The sequence below is a fragment of the Plecotus auritus genome (genome assembly GCF_963455305.1).
Source record: "Plecotus auritus genome assembly, chromosome: 7".
In the NCBI taxonomy this organism is placed as follows: domain Eukaryota; kingdom Metazoa; phylum Chordata; class Mammalia; order Chiroptera; family Vespertilionidae; genus Plecotus; species Plecotus auritus.
Genome location: NC_137774.1, coordinates 27,818,227 through 27,825,665, shown reverse-complemented (window position 1 = coordinate 27,825,665; position 7,439 = coordinate 27,818,227).

The window sequence follows — 7,439 nt, the reverse complement described above, 5'->3', positions numbered from 1 at the left end:
GTACAGACTCCCACGTGGGGAAGGGGAAGAGTCTCACTGAGTTCCTTTTCCCTATGGCTTATAAAGGCTACAGATCCTTGTGCCTTGATATCCCCTTTGGTTGGTCACTATTCCCTTAGACTGGTTACTATAGTAACTCCTGGGCTCAAAGGTCGAACCTCACATGGGACGTGTGAGGTTTTTCCTCCCCTCCTTATTGTTTTCCTATTCCCTTTGGACTTTAATCTTCTTCTTCTGGATAAAGGGCTTCCTTCCCTTTATTTTGTAAATATAGACCTGCTGTTTCCAGCTCCCTCATTCTTTTTTTTTTTAATTTAATAAATCTTTATTCAGATTATTACAATTGTTCCTCTTTTTTCCCCCCATAGCACCCCTCTACCCGGTTCCCACCCCACCCTCTGCCCTTACCCCCTCCCACTGTCCTCATCCATAGGTGTACGATTTTTGTCCAGTCTCTTCCCGCACCCCCACACCCCTTTCCCCCTGAGAATTGTCAGTCCACTCCCTTTCTATGGCCCTGATTCTATTCACCAGTTTATTCTGTTCAACAGATTTTTTTATTCACTTGATTTTTAGATTCACTTGTTGATAGATATGTATTTGTTGTTCATAATTTTTATCTTTACCTTTTTCTTGTTCCTCTTCTTAAAGAATACCTTTCAGCATTTCATATAATACTGGTTTGGTGGTGATGAACTCCTTTAGCTTTTTCTTATCTGTGAAGCTCTTTATCTGCCCTCCAATTCTGAATGATAGCTTTGCTGGGTAGAGTAATCTTGGTTGTAGGTTCTTGCTATTCATCACTTTGAATATTTCTTGCCACTCCCATCTGGCCTGCATAGTTTCTGTTGAGAAATCAGCTGCCAGTCGTATGGGTGCTCCCTTGTAGGTAACTAACTGTTTTTCTCTTGCTGCTTTTAATATTCTCTCTTTGTCTTTTGCTCTTGGCATTTTAATTATGATGTGTCTTGGTGTGGTTCTCTTTGGATTCCTTTTGTTTGGGGTTCTGTGCACTTCCTGGACTTGTAAGTCTATTTCTTTCACCAGGTGGGGGGAATTTTCGGTCATTATTTCTTCAAATAGGTTTTCAGTATCTTGCTCTCTCTCTTCTTCTGGCACCCCCATAATTCTGATGTTGGTATGCTTGAAGTTGTCCCAGAGGCTCCTTACACTGTCTTCATATTTTTGGATTCTTTTTTTCTTTTCTCTTTTCCGGTTGAATGTTTTTGCTTCTTTGTATTACAAATCTTTGACTTGATTCTTGCGATCCTCTAGTCCGCTGCTAGATCTTTGTATAATATTTTTTATTTCAGTCAGTGTATGCTTAATTTCTATTTGGTCCTTTTTCATATCCTCGAGGGTCTCGCTAAATTTATTGGCCTTTTCTAGAAAATTCTTGAAAAACCTTATAGCTGTGGTTTTGAACTCTATATCCAGTTGTTTGCTTTCCTCCATTTCTTTCATTTGTGACCTGTTTCTTTGTCTCCGCATTTTGGTTGCTTCCCTGAGTTGATAGAGTGGCTTTGTGTGCTAGGTGTCCTATAGGGCCCAGTGGCTCAGCCTCCCCAGTTACCTGAGGTGGACACGCTTGGTGCACTCCGTTGTGGGCTGTGTGCACAGTCTTGTTGTAGTTAAGCCTTGAATGTTGTTGGTATCACTGGGAGGAATTGACCTCCAGGCCAATTGACTGTGAGGATCAGCTGTGTATACGCTGGGAGAACTTCTGTGCTGGAGACACCCTTATGAGACAAGACTTGTAAAAGCCTCTGTGCTCAGCTTGGATGGGGCGGAGTCTCAGGGTGGAGCAGACAGCATTGGTTTCCCCTCAGCCCTGCCCTAATAGGCCCCTGTGTCTCACTATCCCGTGGTAATCACTGCAAGTACCTCTGAGAGAAAGCCGCCCTCGATTTCCTCCCACTGCCAGACAGTCCAGTTTCTCCCTGAATGAGTCTGGGTCCCCAGAGTCTCACCTGGAACTGGAGTTCAGTGCATTCGGGAGCTTTTGTCTCCCTCCTGCTTGAGAAAGCCAGCCATGTACTCAGTTGCCCTCCCTCTCCGCGTGCATGCCTCGGTACCTCTGCCTTCCTCAGTTCCTCTGAGTCTCAGTGTGCTTTTCTCTTTCCTGACAGTCCAGTTTCACCCCATATGAGTCTGGGTCCCCAGGGTCTCGCCTGAAACTGGAGTTCAGCACAGTCGGGAGCTTTTGTCTCCCTCCTGCTTGAGAAAGCCAGCCACGCACTCAGTTGCCTGCCCTCTCTGCGCGCGCGTCTCTGTATCTCTGCCTCCTGCAGCTCCTTTGAGTCTCAGTGTGCTTTTCTCTTTCCTTCTAGTTGTAGAATTTCCATTCAGCCAGCCTTCCTGTGGTTCTGGATGATGTCCGTTTTGTCTTTTAGTTGTAGTTTTGAAATTGTTGTGCAAGACAGCAGTTTAGGTGTTTACCTATGCCGCCATCTTGGTTTCTCCTCTCCAGCTCCCTCATTCTATGGAAATGTACCTGTTGCAGCTTTTGAGCTCTCCTATTCTATGGAAATATACCTTTTGCTGCTCTGCAGCCCTGTGCTTCTTCCATGGTCCTCTTAATTTCAAAAATTTCCTAAAAATCTGTCCTTTTCACCCCTAAAAATTCCCGTTTCAGTATTTTCCCCCAAAACATCCTTTTTGGGTATTCTAGGTTCCCATGGGCCCTTCATTTAAAGAACGAAGGTCCCTTCTTTGTGAAGGGCTGTCTTGGCTGGTGTGTCTACAGGTTATATTTTATTGCCAATTTGGAGCCAGAAAAGGGAAAGGAAAACGAAATACCTAAAAAAAAAAAAAATGTAAGCAGGTCCTTTCTCTCCAAAGTTTCTTTATCTGCACTCCTTCCTGATAGATCCTCCCTTCCCCCAACTGGTGGGCAGAGTATGATGTAACCTGCGTCTGCGCCAGGACATTCCTGAGACATTGAACCACCAATCAGCATGTGCCTAGTGCCCTGGGCCCCACCCCTTCCCATTCCACCCTGTGCCCCACCCCTTCCTGTTCCTCCCCTCAAAAGGCGTATTCACCTCTGCACGTGTTGCTTTTCTCTTCAGTCTGCGAGACAGCCCGGCTGGGTCCTTCCCCTCCTCCTCCTCCTCCTCCTCTAATCCTGTTTTTTCTACCCTCCTTCGTAATGAATCTCGCTCGTTAGTGCAGAATAAACTTCCTCTTTTAACTTGCCTGGGTCCCCGACTCCGCTTCCTGCACCTCAAACCTTACACTTCCCAACTACAGGAAGATTTTTTTCATTTTTTATTTTTGCTTGAAATGATAGAAACACATTGTTTAGGTCCTCAGAGTTTAGAACCAGCAAAACAGAAGGGCTTCAGAAAAATTACTTAGATTGTTAGTCTATATGTATTTGTGTGTGTGTGTCTGCTTAAATACACATTGAAAGATGAGAGAGAGAGGCTGAAAAACCAGGACTACAGGCTTTATTAGAGGAGAAGGACCCTGCCGGGCTGTCTCGCAAGGGGAGAACAGCAACACGTGCAGAGGTGAACATGCCTTTTGAGGGGAGGAATGGGAAGGGATGGGGCTTAGGGTACTCGGCACGCGCTGATTGGTGGTTTCATAGAAGGCACATGATTAGGCACTTAGGTACTTAGGAATCAAAAGCTTAGGAGGGTATTTGGCAGGTGCTGATTGGTGGCTCAATGTATAGTCCATATAAGGTGCCTGGTTAACTCAGGTATGTCCAGGCCGCAGGTGCAGGTTACGTCATACTCCATCCATCAGTTGGGGGAAGGGAGGATCTATCACACATAACGGGTGCTCTCTTTCATGAGATATAAGAATGGAATGGCTGAGTGGCAGGTCGTGTGAGTGCCTGTTCAAGGTCTCTCTCTGCAGGCTGCACCAGGCTCGGTGCTGGGCGCTGGGTGGCAGAGTTCATACAGGAAGAAGGGACTCTTCCCCTGGGAAGTGGCAGTCTAGCGAGGACGCAATGCGTGGTTTATGACCATAAACCATGAAAATGGGGTCGCCACCCCGGGAAAGGAACACATGCAATAGTTTAGGAGTTTGTGGCTAACTGCTGCTAAAACCAAGGCAACTGGTCCAAAAGGGAGGTGCTTATGCTAAGCACATTACCAAACAAAGGCTTCACTTAATGGCAGTTTGGCTTTTAGAGGCAGGAAATCTTAAACCAGTCACTCAGGAATCCACCTGATCAGACCCCTGCTATTTTTGAAAGAAAAGTCCCCTTGCAATAACCAATCCGCTTTTTTTTTCCTGGTGTAGCTCCTTTGTTTCCCCTCCCTTCTGCCTGAGGACGTCTTTCATTTTGTACATCTCCTCGGGGATTTTTTTAAAAAAATATATTTTATTGATTTTTTACAGAGAGGAAGAGAGAGGGATAGAGAGTTAGAAACATCGATGAGAGAGAGACATCGATCAGCTGCCTCCTGCACGCCCCCTACTGGGGATGTGCCCGCAACCCAGGTACATGCCCTTGGCCGAAATCGAACCTGGGACTCTTCAGTCCGCAGGCCGACGCTCTATCCACTGAGCCAAACCGGTTAGGGCCTCAGGGCTTTTTTTATAGCCATTGGATTGGGTGCTGCCTAATTCAAACCACTGTTTGCTCAAACAAACTCTTGAAATGTTGACTATGGCCCAGTTTGTCTCCAAACAGCTGTGGGCTCAGAAGAGGAAACCTAAGGAGACCCCAACGTCCCCCAGGAGCAGCCAGTGCCCATGCAGGGACCCAGTGCGCCCTTGAGCTGCTGCTCTCGCTACTCTGAAGGTCATGGGTACGCCCCTCTCGGTCCAGCTCTGCCGCTTCTGCATTGTGAGCTCTCACACTTGATTTGAGCATTTCTTTTTCTGGACTGGATCCCAAAACTGGCGGGAGTCAGACTGGGCCTAACTTAGAAACCCGCCTGGGTCAGAGGTCAAAGCGAGTCCGACTTCAGCTGGAGTGGGGAGGGCATGTGTGCAGGGTGAGGCCTCAGGTGAGCTAAATTTTGTTTTAAGGCTGGACAAGCAGCCCAGCCTTACCAAGCATAACCGCGGATTACAGTGGCCACAGCAGAGAATGTTTAACCTAAACGAGTTTACCCATTTTTGAGGTGCCTTGGAGAACTCGGCATCTCAGACAAACACTCAGCACAAAGGGTAGCAGGGAAGTTCTTTTTCCTTGGCTGCAGTTTCTGGTGATGAGGATGAGCCCTGCTGGGACACCCCACTCACTCCGGAGCCCACAGACGGAGTCCTGGGAACCTGTCCGAAGCCGGCAAACGGTAAGAATTCTTACCAGTGTCAGCTCCATCTCTGCCTCTGTCTGTGACGCGTGATGGAGAGAGGAAGGTAAAATTGCACTTTTCCAAATGTATAAGGGCAGCCAAAAAACATTTGTAAGAATATTATCTTGGAACTGTGACTAGTGTGTTTCCAGGCACCCACTGTCCCCCCCTTTCTCTCATGGGGACAGCTTCTGCTTCTTTTTTGTCTCATTCTGTGTCCTGAGAACGAGGCTTGGCAGCTCTTAGGTTGGGGACCCCCAAAAGAGGGTCAGACAGACACGCTGGTTGCGTCCTAGTTGGGCTGAGATGTGACGACAGAAGTGTGAGCGTGCCATTTGCCTTAGGGGTACTGGGAATGTTGGCAGCTCTCGGGGGAGCAGGGGAATTGTCTTTTTTTAGCTTTTGGTTTCTCTCTGGAAGTGGCTCTGGGACTTGGGAGGGTCGTTTTGGTATCTTTTGCACCCTCTTTGGGGATGCCGCTTGTTTTCAAATACATATATACTCAAGATAGAGAACACGCAAATACCCAACCTATCTGCTGAGGGAAGGAAGGAAGGAAGGAAGGAAGGAAGGAAGGAAGGAAGGAAGGAAGGGAGGGAGGGAGGGAGGGAGGGAGGGAGGGAGGGAGGGAGGGAGGGAGGGAGGAAGGAAGGAAGGAAGGAAGGAAGGAAGGAAGGAAGGAAGGGAGGAAGGAAGGAATCTGTTGGAGCAGCCACCATGCCAGAAAGATGGGCCTCAGAACACGTCCACGTAATCTCGCGTTCCACCTAAGTCTCACCACAGAGTGAGCTTCGGGAACAAACGCATTTGCAGGATGTTCTAAAGCTGGAATTGTTTGCCTTTTGGTTATTTATTATTTCATTACTTATCATTGTTTTGCTTTTCCATTCTGATCCAACACCGTTGGAGGACTTACACCGACCATCTTAAGGTCCACACACTTGAAGGGTGATACTGATTGAACTGGGGGAGGGGAGGGAGGCAGGGACCAAAGCCAGAGGAGAAGACCTTTTCATTTCCTGGCTGGGATCCCAAAAGCTGCGTAAACCCGGCTTCCCCCAGGGACAGATACTGCAGTGGGAGGTGGGCCACACACCACATCCATTTTCTCCTATCTGTTTGCCCCGACTCCCCTCTAGTTGTTCATACACTGAGAAAAAGCCAGTGGAAAGCAAACAGGACGAAAGAGGCCCTTAGAGCTCTGGGAGGGACATACAGCAACTCTTGTTTTATGCCAAGCAGCTTGCGAGGGGCTGGATCTGTGGTCATGGATTCTGCTTACCCATGAATGTGGGGTTTCATTTTCCCAGGGAAAGTGAATGATAGTCTCCACTGGGAGCCTGTATTTCAGGCCTGGTGGATTGAGTAATTACTGGACCGCCGAAAGCATCCAAGTAGTTCACCCTCCACGACTCGACTGGGCTCCTGTTCCCACTCCGGCTACTCTAAGCTTTTGTAAACAGCGTTCGTTTTTCCATGACAAGCTAGGAAATGTAACGGTGCGGCGATGGTGCCGGGTCCCTGGAGGGGACCTGCCAGGGAGGCCGTTTCCTCACATCTCAGCTCAGTTTCTAACGTGCTGGCGGGGTTGAGTAATTGCTGAAGCTCCGTGTCTTCCCATCCTATTCTGTTCCACTGACTTATAAAAGAGCCAGCGACCCGCCGGACGACAAGAGCACATCTACCAGATGTTTCCTGAGCAAAGACAGCATGCATTTCCCCTTTGCTCATCATCTTGGGAGGAGGGGTGGCTGGCCGGACACTCACCCGCTCTGACATCATTGGGCGAGGTAGCCTGGGGGAGAATTTCAAAGCCCAGCAGCTTGGCCAGGGAAGCGCTCAGCTGCCAGCTCTGTGCCGGGGTTAACTGACCCACATAACTAGGGAGAAGGAATCAGCAATTTACGTGTGTTTATTCTTTGGGAGGAAGTAGACTCTCCACTCCCAAATTATCCATCTGTGGGCAAGGGGAGACTTTCTAACCACCCAAGTCCCCTTTTTTCAGCTTTATTGAGAAATAATTGACATGTCACTGTCCCCATTTAAGGTTCATAGCATGGTGGCTTGATTTGAAATGACCACCACTGCAGGCTCAGCCAACATCCATCATCTCACCCAGACACAATAAAAATAACAGAAAAAACATCTTTCCTTGTGACGGGACCTCCAAGGATC